Below are 16,565 nucleotides of genomic sequence, written 5' to 3'. Positions count from 1 at the left end.
ATGATGAATAGTTACACAGAAAATACTTAAATACTGATCTGGGGGTACAGCAAGCCCCCGAGTTTAATTCCTAGCACTAGGAAAAAGGCTTAACAGAATGCTAAGCTTTTACAAAGCAGCACACAACACTGAACATATACTACAATGATATAAAATATGCCTATGAAAAAGGTTGTAAAAACAACTCTAGTCTGGGAATAAGAATGTGGCTCAAATGGTAGTGCGCTTGCCTAGCATGCGTGAGGCACTGGGTTCTATTCTCAGCACCACATAAAAACAAAATAAAGACACTGTGTCCATCTAAAACTAAAAAACAAATATTAAAAAAAAAAAAACTCTAGGCTGGGGAATGTAGCTCAATGATAGTGTTTTCATAGCATGAGAGGCCCTAGTTTCGATCCCTACCAAAGAGGGGAAAGAGAGATAAACCTCCGAAATAATGACTATTTATTAGAGTGGGAGAATCAAGAATTATTTTTCTCTTTTTTAATCTTTCAGAAATTTATTTTACTTTTTAAATTAAAGCAAACATTTTAAAAACACACATCTCTAGTTAGACACTGCTGGTCACAGTGGCGCATGCCTATAATTCCAGCAACTCAGAAGGCTAAATCAAAGATCAAGTTCAAGGTCAGCCTCAGCAATTTAGCAAAACCCCCCCACCCCACCCCCCAAAAAAAAAGGTAAGATTATACACTGCCTGATTTCATCCATATATACCATTCTCAAAATAATACAGCCCAGAACTACATATACAAGCACACACAAAGAAATGCAGCCTTTAAAGCTGGGCACTGGATGGCACTCGGGTATAGCACACCAGTAATCCCAGGGGCCCTGTAATCCCAGCAACTCAAGAAACTGAAACAGGAGATAGCCATTTCAAAGCCAGTCTCAGCAGCCTGAGGTGCTAAGTAACTCAGTGACTCTGTCTCTTAAAAAAAACACAAAATAGGGCTGGGGATGTGGCTCAGGAGTGCCCCTGAGTTCAATCCCTCATGGCAAAAAAGAAAAAAAAAAAAATGCAGCTTTAAAAAATGGTGAATTCTGTATACTGTCTGTAGTCTAGTTGATAGTAAAATAAACTGTTTTCATAATTGACAGATATATAGATGTCACCACTGGGAAAACTGAATAAAGGATACATAGGGGTCTACTATTTTTTGCAACTGTCTGTGAGTCTTCAAAATAAGAAATTAAATAAACAGCCCCATGTGATGGTACATGCTTGTAATTCAGGCCACTCAGGAGGCTGTGACAAGAGGATCACAAATTCAAGGTCAGCCTCACAACATAGTGAGACCCTAAGCAATTTAGCAAGACCCTGTCTCAAAAAATAAAAAGGGCTGGGGATACAGCTCAGTACCAAAAAAACTAAATAAAAAAATTTTAAAAAATAAAATATATAAATACATACACTAGCATGTATAAGATATATAACTTTTTTTTTTTTTTTTTTGGTACTGAGGATTGAACTCAGGGACACTCAACCACTGAGCCACATTCCCACCCCTATTTTGTATTTTTATTTAGAAACAGGTCTCACTGAGCTGCTTAGCACCTCACTTTTGCTGAGTCTGGCTCTGAACTTGAGATCCTCCCGCCTCAGCCTCCAGAGTCGCTGCAACTGCAGGAGTGCATCACCTCACCCAGCAATATATAAATTTTTTGTGAGAGGGTGGGAGAAATGAGAATGTAAAATGAGCTATGTAACAAGTACTTCCAAGGTATTACTATCAACTATTCACAAGACCCCAAAGGTTGCAAATAGCAGTCTTAAGGATAAACATAATTTACTTAATTCAGGCTTTAATAAAAGGCTTCCATTCAAATGAATATTAGTAAATTTTCAGAACATGCTCAAATGAATAGTTTTAAACCTCAAAATCTATACTTACATAATCCACTAAGTAAGAACCTCAGAAGTTTCTTCCTCGACAAAAAAGTTTCAATAGATATGAGATTTTTTTATATTTATTCAATTTAAATATGCAAATGACTACTTCAGACAATATAATAGCTTACTACCTCTGGATGGTGGTGTTCCATTGATTGACAGTAGCAATCAATCACCTACACACACCTACTCCCCACTTTTCTCTCTGATTGTGAACTGAACCTAGGTGTGCTCTAACGCTGAACTACTTTTTAGCCTTCTTTTTAATTATTATTTTTTATGTTTTATTTGAGATGGGGCCTTACTAAATTGCCGTTCTGACCTCAAACTTGCAACCGCTCCTGTCTCAGCATCCTGAAACTGGGATGTGCCACCACACCTGGCCACATGTGTGTTTTAATTCACTATTTTACCCTCAATACCTAGCCTGTGTTTTTGTTTTTTAATTTAGAGACAGGATCTTACTAAATTGCTTAGGGCCTCACTAAGTCTGCTGAGGCTGGCTTTGAAATTGAGTCACCTAGGTAGGCTCCCAATAACTAAATATTACACCAATCAGCCAATGGATGAATTTATTTTGTTTTTGTTTTTTGTGACATTGAAAATTCGATCCACAGCTTCATACATGCCAGTCAAGTGCTCACCACAGAGCTGTAGCCGCAGACAGCATCTTACCAAATTGCCCAGCCTGGCCTGGAACTTGAGAGCTTCCTGCCTCAGTCTCCCAACTAGCTCAGATAACAGGTGTGCCTACACACCTGACAGAACTCATATTCTAACAAAGATGCAATGCCCAAGTCCCTCCAGCTTCAACTGGAATTTATAGGTAGGAGAAAAAAGGAGTGGATAGGATCTAATTTCTACCAGTTCACCAGGTCAAAGGATTGAGTATATTAGCCAACACTATAACCTGGTATCAGTGCAAAAGTTAACATTAGGAAAACCTTAAGTCATCTCCTCTGATTAGCCAAATCTTAAAAGCTTGTTTAATAACTAGAGAAAGAATTGAACTAGCATTTAACTCTGCCTCACTAATCTTTTCCCACCTGATACTTTCAGATTTTATTTGCCACGTGCAAACCAATCAACTTTTTTAATATGAAAAATCTGTTATATAAAATACAAGAACTCCTTCTACATGACTCTTAAGTTCTCAATAATTATATAGAATTACATAAACATACTATGTGTATATTTGTATATGAAAATTATATAAAAAGACAATTGCACTAGAATTACTACCTTATAAATAAGGCATTTCAGACAGTAACTCATGTTTATAAGTTATTTATTCATTCAAGAGTACAATAATGTAACAGCGAAAAAGACAAAGACCATACCCTGAGTGTACAATCTAGCAATTTTTTTAAAAGATTTCTTTTTCAGTTGTAGATGAACACAATACCTTAATTTTGCTTATTTTTTTTTTTAATGTGGTGCTGAGGATCGAACCCAGTGCCTCACACATGCTAGGCAAGCATTCTACCACTGAGCCACAACCACAACCCCACAACCTAGTAATTTAAAAGACAACTTCAGCTAATGAAAAGCATCTTAAGACAGCAGAGTTTGAATTCCAATACTACATCATATTAGCTACATCTCTAAGTCATAGTTTCCAGAACTATAAAATACTATTGTCATGAAGATTAAATTAAAATCACAAAATAAAAAAATACTTGGCAAACTAAAAAGCACTATACAAATTAGGTATGTTATTAGTGCACTTAGTTTTTCATTAAGATAAAAAACAAAACACTAGGATACCTCCATACACATTGTACATTAGTTGCCAAAGGGAAAACAGTAACTAGAGGCAAACCAGACAATACTTCAACCAAAATTAAAATCATAAGCCAGGAATGGTGGCACATGCCTGAAATCCCAGCAGCTTGGGAAGCTAACACAGAAGGATTGAGAGTTCAAAGCCAGCCTCAGCAATGTGAGGCATTAAGCAACTCAGTGAGACTGTTTCTCTAAATAAAAATACAACATAGGGCCAGGGATGTGGCTCAGTGATCAAGTGTCCCTGATCTCAATCCCTGGTACCTAAAATCACTAGAGACAAAGGGACATTTTATATCTTCAGATGTGATATCCTGACAGGGAAACATCACTTCTACAGTTATTCAGACTTATGATAAGTAACTTGAATCAAATCACTAGGCAAATCAGATCAAACCAGATAAACCCAAATTTTTAAACTTTGTACAAAATACATACATTCTTCAATTACAAGAAAAACAAAGAAAAGGAACTCTTTCAAATTAAAGAAAACTAAAATGCATGATCAAATTTGACAAAATTGAAATACAAAGTGAGATTAAAGTAGCACGTTAAATTTCTGGAATTTGATATTGATACTATGATTACCTAAGAGAATAAATAACTTTATGCTTAGAAAATATAGGTAAAAAGGCATAAAATTTTAAAAAAGCATGTAATTCTTTAATTATTTGCCAAAAAATAATGTGTATATCCTAAGCTAAATTGGCAAATATGGACAAATGGTATATAAGGTCTACTGTATTATTCTTGCAAGTAAGTTTGGTAAGTTTGAAATTATTTCAAAATAAAAATTTAGAAGAACAGGGGACTACCCCAGAGATTTATGTATAAGCTCTAAACTATAGAATTCTGAAGTACTACTAAAATTCACTACACAAAATATAAAGTTCCAAGGCATTTCACAGTTAAAAATTACAAGACAAGGGGTTGGAGGTGTAGTTCAGTGGAAGAACACCTGCCTACCATGTTTGATGCCCTGTGTTAGACACAAGGGGGGGCGGGGGAGGAGAAAGAAACAAACTAACAAAGCATGACACCATGGGCAACACCAAAAAAAAAATCCAGCAAAATGATACATTTAGTGGCACACACCTGAAATCCCACCAGCTTAGGATCCCAGATGAGGCAGAAGATTGTAAAATCAAGGACAGCCTCAACAATTTAGCAAGACCCTGTCTCAAAAAAAAAAAAAAAAAAGGCTGGGGATGTGGCTCAGTAGTTAAGTGCCCCTGGGTTCAATCTCTGGTACCAAAAACAAAAGAAAACAAAGAAACCACCTACAAAGGCTTCAGATGTTGGAATTACCAGCTCAGGAAGCTGAGGCAAGAGGATTTCAGGTTCAAAGCCAGCCTCAGGAATTTAGTAAGGCTGTAAGCAACCAAGTGAGAACCTTTCTCAAAATAAGTTAAAAAGGGCTGGGAATGTGGTTTAGTGGTTAAGCACCTCTGGGTTCAATCCCTGACACCACAATAAAATGAAGAAAATTTCAAAATATGATCAAAACAGGAATAAATATATTCCTATTTAAAACAGAGGTATAAGGGGATGGTACCTCAGTGGTAGAGCACTTGCTTAGCATGTACAAGGCCCAGGGTTCCATCTCCAAAAAAAAAAAAAAGCAGCTTTTAAGGAACTGAATAAAACTTATAGAAATAAAAAACAAAGTACATGAGTTTTTTTAAAAAACTAATGAACATGCTACAACATAAATGGACTGAGAAGACACTGTTAAATGAAATAAATCAGACACAAAAGGACAACTATTATATAAGTCCACTTACATGAATCTGAATAGTCAAATTCAGAGACAAAAAGTAAAACAGTGGTTGTCAAGGGCTAGGGGAGGGGGAAATGGAGAATTATTATGCAATTGGTACAGATTTCAGTTGGTGATGAAAAAGTTCTAGAAATGACCTAGTAGTGATTACACAATGGTGAATGTATTTTACGACACTGAACTGCACACTTCAAAACAGTTAAAAAGGCAAATCCTATTATATGTATGAATGTATGTATGTATGTATGCACACCCACACATTTTACCACAATAAAAAAGTAAATATTATAGTAAAAATCAAGGGAAAAAAATTAATTCAACACACTGGTTGAACACAGGTGAAGAGAGGACTGGCTAACTTCAAGAAAAGACACTAATTATCCAGAACAACTTAGAAGAGTAAATAAATGGAAAATAAAAGGTTAAGAAGCATGTAGGATAGAATAAGAAGAACATACAAGAAATATAAGTTACAGAGATAAAGATTCTATAACTAGCCATAAAGAAACAACAGTTACCTATCAAGGAATGACAACTACAAGAGGTTATGGATTTTCTGACAGCAATAAAAGCCAGAAGAGAATGGAATAAGATCTATAATGAGCAAAGAAAAAAGTAACTGCTAATCTAGAATACACATTCAGACAAACCATCTTCAAAAAGAGATGTAGATACTTTCCAACCAATAACAAGTTCTCCAGCAGACCTCCACTAGGGGGAAAAAAAAAAAATGAAAGAAATCTTCCAAGCAAAAAGAAAACAACAGCTGGGTACGGTGGCACACGCCTGTAATCTCAGCAGCTCAGGAGGCTGACACAGGAGGATCTCAAGTTCAAAGCCCACCTCAGCAATGTGAGGCACTAAGCAACTCAGTGAGACCCTGTCTCTAAAAAAATTCAAAAATAGGGTTGAGGATGTGGCTAGGCCAAGTGCTCCTGAGTTCAATCCCTTGTCCTGCCCCACAAAAAAAGAAAACAACCCCAGATCCCAGAGAGAGGGAATAATGATCAAAGACATTTGCAAATATATAGGTAAACCAAAGAAACAATTTATTGGGGGTTGGGGAGAACTAAAATAAAGGAAACTACATAGAGTTTAGCATTCAAATCTGAGGGAAGAAATTTGGATTTAAAAAAAAATATATATCCATGTAAAATTAAAAATAAAGGCAAGTTGAGTTCAATGCCACTCATCCCTAACCCCAACTACTCAAGATGCTGAGACAGGAGGATCAAATGTTTAAGGCCAACCTCAGCAACTTAGCAAGATCTTGTCTGAAAAAACAAAAAGGGCTGGGGATATATAGGTTAGTGGTAAAGCACCCCTGGGTTCAATTTCTGGTTAGGAAGGACAGAAGGAAGAAAGGCAGCCTTTTAAGTGCCTAACCTGCCTAAACCTGATCTGAGAAGAGACAGAAGATTTTTAACCTCTTCTCCTTTTTATCTAACCCCAAAGAACAGCACTGATACAGCAACCTCTAGCCACATGTGGCTACTCAAATTTTAATTAGTTAAAATGAAAAAAATTAAAAATTAAGCTCTGCTGTAACACTAGACACATTGTAGGTGCTAAGTAGTAGTTACACCTGGATCACTCTATTAAACAGCACTGATAGAGAACATTTTTATCATTGCAGAAAGCTCTATTAGACACGCTGTTGTATTTTGTTGTAAATTACAAATAAACAAATAACCTTAAATGTAAAAGAACACTTTTTAAAAATGATTAGATACTCCCCCCAACACACATTTTTTTTTAACTATACTGCCATTCGAACCCAGAACCTCACACATGTTGGCAAGTACTCTACCACTGAGCTACACACCAAGCCCTTTTTATTTTATTTTGAGATAAGGTCTCTCTAAATTGCCAGGCTGGTTTCAAATATGTGATCCTCCTGCCTCAGTCTTCTGAGTCACTGGGTTTATAGGCAACAACCAGCAAGATCCCCTTTAAAGTCATTTCATTGCTAGGCATGGTGGTACATGTCTATAATCCCAGCGACTCAGGAGGAATACAAATTCAAGGTCAGCCTTAGCAATTTAGTCATTCATTGTAGAAATTACAAAATTACAGTTCCTCATTAGTATTTAAAATAAACTGTTTGGTCTTCTACGTTCTACCAGTCACCAGATACAGGAGGATTTAAGAAAAAAGAAAAAAAGGAAGCCAAAAATAGGTTAGCACTATCCATAAGATGAACATACCAGTTCTTAGGGCTTCAGTTTTAGTTGACAGTGAAACACTGTTTACATACATAAAATATAGCAAAATGCAAAATTCCTCCAAGTGCTAAAAATAAAACCCTACAGGCATCAAAATCTTTTCAACTGATGGAGCTGGGGTTGTGGCTCAGTGGTACAGCGCTTGCCTAGCACATGTGAGGCACTGGATTTGATTCTCAGCACCACATCTAAATAAATTAAATAATAAAGGTCCACTGACAACTAAAAAAATATTTAAAAAAAAAATTCTTTTCAACTGATAGAAGGCACACTCTGGACTACATCCCTAGACTTTTAAGGGTACTCATCCAACTCACTTCTGCTACTGGGAATATCTGGTAGAAAAATTTAAACATTGTTAAAATAAATGAGTTATACATGAATTTTTTATTTACTAGAAATAATTATATACAATAATACTCTATAAACCAATATCACCTTTAATATCTAAAGCAGCAAAACTTCAGTTTTCTTTAAAATATAACAGAGGGCCCAAGGTATTTCAACTTAACCTAAACATTTTGCTTTAGGCATTCTTTTTTTTTTTTTTAGTTGTAGTTAGACACAATACCTTTATTTTATTTATTTTTATGTGGCACTTAGGATTGAACCCAGGGCCTCCGATCTACTGCTGAGTGGTCTACTGCTGAGTGATCTACTGCTGAGCCACAACCCCAACCCTTGCTTTAGGCATTCTAATGCATAAATTATTAAGTATTTCTATAGCACTCCCTACTTTTTAAATTACCTAACCAAAGAATGCTCAAAGGAAACAAATGTTAAATCTTTAACAGTTGCCTTGACTAGGTTTGTAACTTAAATTCCTATATCCCTCCCCTACTCCAAGTAAACCAGGGAGTCAGTAAGTTTCTCATCCAGACAAGTGACGCAATTTCAATAAGTGCTTATGTTAATAACTGGTTGTGTCAGAAGTACTTCTGTGGCTCTACTTATATAACCTATTATACAGAGTGCTCCCCTATTCTCTATCTCTAGAAAGCATTTTGAATACTGGTATTTGTACATTTACTTGCTATTTTGAATAAAAAGACTTCTCACTCACTCCAGCTTCAATAGTCTTTCTTATAGAAGGGGTTAAAAAAAAAAAAAAAGGAAGCCAATTTCTGCTACTTTACTATGTCACAGACAAGTTATTTATCTTGTTGGCTAATAAACAAGAGTACTAACTTAAAGCAGCACCTCCAGTCAGCCCCCAGGATTCACCAGTTTTTTCCTGGGTCTCTGGTTGAGAAATACCCTTAAACAAATAATTTGAAGCAACTTTGTATGAACTCAACTGAAAAGAGTCTGAATTGCTCCTTGAAGTATGCTGTATTAAGTGTGAAACTTGACAAAACTGAATTCAATGGTGGTGAGAATCACCATACGGTTCCTATAGGGTAAAAGAGGGGCAGAATGTACCCCTAAACCTAACTTGAACATGCATAAACACTAGATGAACACTCTCCTCAATCCCTCAGTTGGATACAGTTTAAATTAAGATTTTTCAGATTTTACAGAACCATAATCTCAAAAGGATGACCAGCATAGGGTTGCCAACTTTTATTCTGCTGATGACATTTTTAAAAACCTATCAATTACCATCACCAGTTTCATAAAAGAACTAATATGGGATTCCACCTCTTGGGTCCCCTTCTTCCTCCGGGAGAAGTCTTTTCTGCTGTCCTTTAATAAACTTCTAATTTCTACCCTGAAAAAAAAAAAAAAAAAAGAACTAATATGCTACCTCCAAAAAGGATAAAAGATAATTTTAGAAAAAATATTTAGTTTTATGAAAGCTAACTACATTCACATTTCACTCAAACAGGTGAAAACTTTTTCATAAACTAACAGTACTCTACATTCCAGCATTTAGGAACCACAGGTCTAGGTAGCCATTTCCAACTTACAAAAGGAAAACAATGACATGGGACATGGCCAAACCAATCTTTTTTTTTTTTTTTTTTTTGGGGGGGGGGGTGGTCCACAAGGGATTAAACCCAGGGGCTCTTAAACACTAAGCCACATCCCCAGCCCTTTTATTGTTTGTTTTGAGAAAGGATTTCACTAATTTGCTTTGATGAGGCTGGCTTTGAATTTGTGATCCTCCTGCCTCAGCCTCCCAGCCACTGGGATTAAGTGTGCTCCATTGTGCATGGCCCAAACCAAATATTAACCTCTCCAATAATGAGGAAACAGAGGCTTGGACAGGTTTAGGGACTCTCCCAAGGCCACAAATTACAGAGATCTGTCATAACTGCAGAGTCAGAGTTCTTAACCATTTGGCTAAGTTTCCTCTAATATTCTTCCAATAGTAAAAGATCTACCCACATGCAGTCACCTTTGTAAACAATGGCAACCAAGGAATTTGCAAGACAGCTGGTGGGAGTGAGAGGTGTACTCCCTGGCCATCATTCAGACAGAAGCTAAATGGAACTCTTGACCTTCCCTTGGTTAATACCAGGCTCACTGAAACTAAGTCAACCTTCCAGGCAAAGCACACACAAAACCCCCTGCCTCCAACAACACTGACGCAGAACACTTTGGACAGTCTCAAGTGCTGGCGTACAGTGAAAAACATATTCCTGAAAAACAAAAGGAATTTGTATTAATTCTCAAGAAACAAGCAATTCCATGGTAACTTAGTCTAAAAATAATAAACTGTATTTAAAAAGTTATCTCTCTAAGCCTCATTTTGCAAACTATTACAGTCTTTTACATTTTAATACACAAATTCCCCTTATTTAAATATCTAAACAGAAAACATAAAATTCTCTAAATTGATAGTTCTTAAACATAAAACATAATTTTCACATATGTATCATTACATGATAGATAAAAGTATCTTAAGCTGGGTGGGGATGTAGCTCAGTGATACAATGCTTGCCTAGCATGCATGAGGCCCTGGGTTTGATCCCCAGCGTTCACTCCCACACCCAGAAAATACCTTATTCTATCCCACTAGAGTAATCAGAACATTAGAGATAAAACTACTTACTTTAATCAAAAATACTTACAAAAGAGAGTTGGAAGAAAAATATGTAATTAAATACCATTTTCTATAAAAGGCAATATTAACAACTGGCTATAATAAGAGGCACAAGTATTATCTGTGAATATTCAGAGATTCTTGATATCCAAACCAAAATAAATCATGCAAACAAATAAATGGAATACAATATCAGAGATTTACTTTTAAATCCTCACATATCACTTGCCAAGGAAATGATCAAAAGAAATAACCAAACATAGCTTTTAAGTAACCAAAAACTGACTTGTCCTCCTTGAAATAGGATAATGATAGGATAGTATTCTTACTAGCAAGGGCAAAAAAATTTATTTCCCAACTGGATTTTTAATGATCAGATTCCTTCTACTCCATCTGAATCTGCAATGTGAAGAAGTTGTATAGTACTATCAAATTTTTTATCCATTGCATAAAAAAGATTACTTAGTGTCTTTTCCTTCTGTTTTAAACAGATGCTATCTAAAATAAAGGGTTTGTTTTAGTTTGTGTTTTTTTCTTTCCCCTCAGCACTTTCCCTTGGCATGTTCATCTCCTTAAGTGGACTCTACAAGTATTTTTATTTGCATTATTCTCTACACCATGTTTAATATATGCCTAACCCTGACCTCTCTCCTGAATTGCAAACTCACACTTCCAAAAGCCTCTGGGCATTTCCAGTGTTTGTCAAGTACGTAAAAAAACAAACAGGGCTGGGGTTGTAGCTCAGTGGTAAAGTACTTGCCTTGCATGTGGAAGGTACTGGGTTTGATCCTGTGCACTACATAAAAATATAATAAAGGTATTTTGTCCATCTACAACTAAAAACATATTTAAAAATATATATCCAAAACTGATCTCATTACACAACTCCTTGCCCATATTTCTAGTAACAGTATCACCATCAACATATCCCACATTTAAAAAATGTAACTTCCAGCTTCCATCTTCTCCAAACCTTTCCTATCAATCCCTCCCTCTACCCAACTACTAAATCAATTGCCAGGTCCAGTCAAACATTCATTTTCATCCATTACTATTACCTTTACCCAGTATTTACAGTACTATATTGAAACTCAGGAGGCTGAGGCAGGAAGATCACAAGTTTAAGGCTGGCCTTAGCAAATTAGGGAAGCCCAGAGCAATTTCATGAGACCTGTCTCAAAACAAAGAAACAAAAAGGCTGGGGATGTAGCTCAGTGGTAAAGTGCCTCCAGGTTCAATCCCCAGTATTAAAAAAAAAAAAAACCTGAGAGAGAGAGAAAGCTAGCTTGCCACAGCAAATCATTCTGCACACTACACTATTAAATCTTAGTCACTCTTCATTACCTTCCAAATGTCAAACTTCTAAATACAGCATTTTAAACATGCTCAACAATTCAACCCAATTTAAATTTGACAACCTTAACGCCAGTTTCCAAATGTGAATGTTATATTCTAGGTAACCTGGTCAACTAACTTCTCTGAGTACACATTATTAATTAACTTTACTACCTCCAACCTTCCACTAATATTATTCTCTTAATTTGAAAGGCCTTCATCCACCTTATCCTAAACCCTGAATCTTTGTTTTAGAAAACTTTTACCCTGTGAAATATTGAATTGAGGTACCAGTTTACTGGGAGATAACAGTTTATTGGGAATAGTGAAAACACACAGGCTTTGACACCAGACATATCTGAATGCAAACTGGGGCTATTACTTGCTAGCCACAGAGCCCTGGCAAATTATCTAACATATTAGAGTCCCCATTAAGAAAGATGATTGTGGGCTGGGGATGTGGCTCAAGCGGTAGCGCGCTCGCCTGGAATGCTTGCGGCCCGGGTTCGATCCTCAGCACCACATACAAACAAAGATGTTGTGTCCACCGAAAACTAAAAAATAAATATTAAAATTCTCAAAAAAAATTTAAAAAAAGAAAGATGATTGTATGTTGTTGAAAAGCTTAGAAAATGTACATGAAGCAACTAGCATACAATCTGGTACTCAGTAAATTTTCAATAAAAAACACCACTGAACTATCTTTGTAAGTATTACTATACTTCCACTACTTTCCATGATTATTTAAGCCAAAAAATGAACACTTTCTCATTTTAAACAACTCTAAATTTTAGGTCAATCCAACCATGTGGTTAAATTTTTACATGTATTTCTTTATGCCATAAATTTTTGTGCAAATATCTTACATTCCTCACTACATTCGATTCCTAAAGGCCAAAGACAACCTTTATATCTTATAATACCTAACAAAGTGATTTCGTGAAGCACTTAACATCTACCCTCAATGTTAAATCCCAATTCAAAAAAAAAAAAAATTAGTATGCCTAAATAATAAAATTTATTCATGATTTTGAACAACCTTAGAAAATTATTGCCAAAATATGAATTTTGGTTATTGTGGCTTTATCTTTATTTGCTCCTACATGGCTTCCTAACATGCTTGATCCATAGTAAATGATCTATATCATTGAATTGACTTGAATAATGCAATTTACAGTACCTGCAAGTATACAATTTTCCCCCATTTCCTTTTTCTGCTCTTCTCATTCCTGTAACAGTTTCCTTCAAAACACATTATCATATCTATAATACAAATCCATAACTAAATCTAATTTGACTGCTTTTCCAGATTTTCTCAATTCCAATATTCCAAACTTATGCTCTCAACAAACACTTTGAATGTCTAAAAATCTAGCTTCTACTTAAATCTAAAAGTTGTGCAACTAATCTTCCGTCCAGAATTTTTTCTTTAAAAATCATCTACCCTTTAAAAATCACCTACCCTTTGCCTGTTCAAGATCAACAACCCTGAAATAAATGTTCCTTTACATAGGAGAGCTCACTAAACTTGTTACTTAAGTCTATTTTTCCTAATTCATGATATTACCTCCCCTTCCAGTGGTGGGAAGGGAGAATGACATACTCAAAAAACTACAGAGTAATTCCTAATATAAGCGTAAAATGAGAAGTGCAGATATGTCGCTGGTTTCACGAAGATGATCTGTGTATACTTTACATTGCAAAAACAATGATTACCTGTTAAAAAATAAAGTAAATGTATTTCTTATGATCAAAATTTTTTTTAAAAAATCACCATTCAATGTGAAAAAAAATCCCTTTTTCCTACAAATCTTCCTCAGTAGTTTATTGCCTAAAAGCGGTTCACTAAAATAACTACATAAATCACTTTCTCGTCTAGCAAATTAACAATTCAACGGAAATGAATACTTCATATTATAAGTTTAAAATTTTACAAAACACCTCTGCCCACCTGCTAGAACCTCTCTGCACTGTAGCGGCAACTCATAAGGAAGCTTTCAAGAGTAACCGAGAACCATTTTTCTTTAAAAGTTAAGGAAAATGACAGTCCCAAATATGAAAGTAAACAAACTTTGGGAGAAAGGGGATATAGTAATTCTCCCACCCTCTGCAATCAATTCGTGCAATAACCTGTGACTGCACTCATCATACAACTGGGTCTTCGGAAAGCCACAGAAGTTAAGAGTGCAGATCGGGGAATAGCATTTTTTTTTAAAGTCAGGAAGAAAATAGGGGAATTTATAGGCACTACCGATTTTCCATAAGCTTTTTTTTTTTTTAACTTGACTCCAGCAACAGCTTCAGCAAGCTTCCAAGTGAGTGAAGTGCATCGGAGGCACGCCGATGCCTCAGTGACCTACGTCTCTAGACCCAGTTCCGAGCGCTACCCAAACCGACCCAAGGCTACCCTGAAGCGGGCTCGGAGGACAAGCCTCCCAAAAGATCCCGGGCATCTACACAGGCAGCGCCCCACCCTGGAGCTGAAGAGACGACACCCCCGGGATACTACCTAATTGAGCCCGGGGGTGGGCAGACCCAGAGGAGACGAAAAGTCGGGCACTGGAGAAGATTTGAATCGGGTGTCCAAGAGTCCTAAAGCCAGGTCCAACACAGAAAAATCAAAGCGGGGAGGCGGCGAGAAGACTTGGGGGAGCAGAAACGAGGGGGGCGCGCGGACCGAGGCCCAGCCCGTCCCCACCTCCGAGTCCCAACAGCGACAACAGCTCCGGGAACCCCCTCCCCGGCCCCGCCCCGCCCACCCCACAGCCCCGCAGCTTGTTTCTTCTCGCCCCGCCGGCTAGGCGAAGACCGCGGCGGTCAACAACCCCCTTCCCCAGACTCCGACAGCTGAGTCCGCTGCCTGCTGCCCAGAGCCCGGAGCGGATGGCCGGGGCCGAGAGCGCCAGCCCCAGCCCAGGCCTGAGGCCGGCCCAGTCCGTTTCCCCGTCCACTCACCGTCCGCCCGGGTGCTGGAAGTTCACGGGGCGCGGGTGGGTGGCTGTGGACCTCCAAACTCTGACCCGGGTTGGAGCCCCTGCTCCGAGTCCACGGAGCCGAAGGAGCCTCTGCGGCTGTGCCTACCAGGCCTCTCTCCGGCCCGAACCTTAGAAAAGCACTTCCGGAGGAGCGGGAGAGGGAAGGGTTTTGGCACCGGAACTGCTCGCGGGCTGGAGCTGCCCGAGCCTCCGGGCGGGGCCTCTCCCGCCCGGCTCCCGCAAATCCTCCCCCCCGGGCTCCTTGCTAACCCTTTCGGCCCCACCAGTCGGTCGGTTCCCCAGGCTACAGCTTTGCACTCGGCAACTGTTGTTAGGGCTGTTCCCGCTCCAGCCACTTGGTTTTACAGACAAGGAAACCGAGGCTCGAAGAATTTAATTGCCAGAGCTCAGCGCATTCATCCAGCTTCCCCGACTGTCTCCAGCGTAATCTCCATTCCAATCGTCTCCCTTAAAAATTAACATTAACTGAACGCTTACTACGTGGTAGGCACTGTATTAAGTGCTTCGGGTACCTGAACTCTTTTAATCACGTGCAAACCCCTTGAGATTGGTGCTAATTCTCTACGTCTTGCAGCAGAGGAAACCCGTCAAAGATACCAAATTCTATACTTGGCTCTTGATTTTACTTTAACCAGTGCTGTGTGTATAATCTCATATACACCTAACAAGATCTTTAAATTCTTTAAGGAGAGGAACTAAATAATATTCCTATATTACATCATCACTTGCAACTTCAACAAAAGCAGTGCGGGCCAGACTGTCTAGAATCTTATTGCCTGGATCCTATTATTTCACTTTTTTTATCCTGGAGGATGAATCCTTCAGCCTCAGTTTGGTGTGTGAGTGGGATCGTCTCTGGATTGTTGTAGAAATTCAAAATGATATTTTGAAGTATCTAGCACCAAATAAAAGCTAACAATTATTATACCTCACCAGCAATAAGAAAGGCCTATATATGGATACTTGCAACAGCTCCGAAACAGTAGGAGGACTCAGAGTCAGATGTCAGACAAGGGAAAAAGAGAGGAGGGGAAAAAAAGAGCATTCCTCAGCCACAAAATCCAAAAGACACTAAATATCAGGGTCAGAAGCTGTATCCTAGGCCAGATTCAGGAGGAAGTTAATAAAAAAAAACTACTTCACATGCATATCTCAAAACATACTAAGAAAAAGATTCTTAAAACTTCCAACTAAGAAAGGCAAGGGAAATAGAAATATTTGAGAACCCCTTATTATAAACATAAAAGGCTGGATTTGTGGCTAGGCGGCAGAGCTCTTGTCTAGTATGCATTGAGTCCCTGGGTTAGATCCCCAGTACCATAAAAAAAGAAAAAAGTTAAGATACAAACAATGCCACCGCTACTGATTTATTTATTTAAAGTGCTGTGTTGTTGTTGTTTGTTTGTTTGGTTGGTTGGTTGGTTTTTATTTATTTATTTGTGTGTGTGTGTGTGTGTGTGTGTGTGTGATTGCAGAAGTATTTTTAAATACTTCCATATTACCTAAATTAAGCAGCCTTTCATGCCTCTTGAGTATGAAGTGAAAAACAGCCTGCCCT

At 37.8% G+C, this 16,565-nt stretch overlaps 1 protein-coding gene across 1 annotated transcript in view; it reads right to left on the bottom strand.

Annotated features, from left to right (window-relative positions):
- The window catches only part of Frs2 (fibroblast growth factor receptor substrate 2), a 116,731-nt gene extending 101,633 nt beyond the window's left edge, over positions 1 to 15,098 (bottom strand). The window contains exon 1 of the mRNA XM_076854850.1: positions 14,967 to 15,098. The gene's annotated coding sequence lies outside the window, so the exon portion shown is untranslated. The remainder of the gene's footprint in view (positions 1 to 14,966) is intronic.
- Between the last annotated feature and the right edge of the window lie 1,467 nt (positions 15,099 to 16,565).

The sequence above is a fragment of the Callospermophilus lateralis genome, chromosome 4 (genome assembly GCF_048772815.1).
Source record: "Callospermophilus lateralis isolate mCalLat2 chromosome 4, mCalLat2.hap1, whole genome shotgun sequence".
NCBI classification, from domain to species: domain Eukaryota; kingdom Metazoa; phylum Chordata; class Mammalia; order Rodentia; family Sciuridae; genus Callospermophilus; species Callospermophilus lateralis.
Note: the sequence above shows the minus strand (reverse complement) of the source record. Positions and strands in the feature narration are given on the sequence as shown.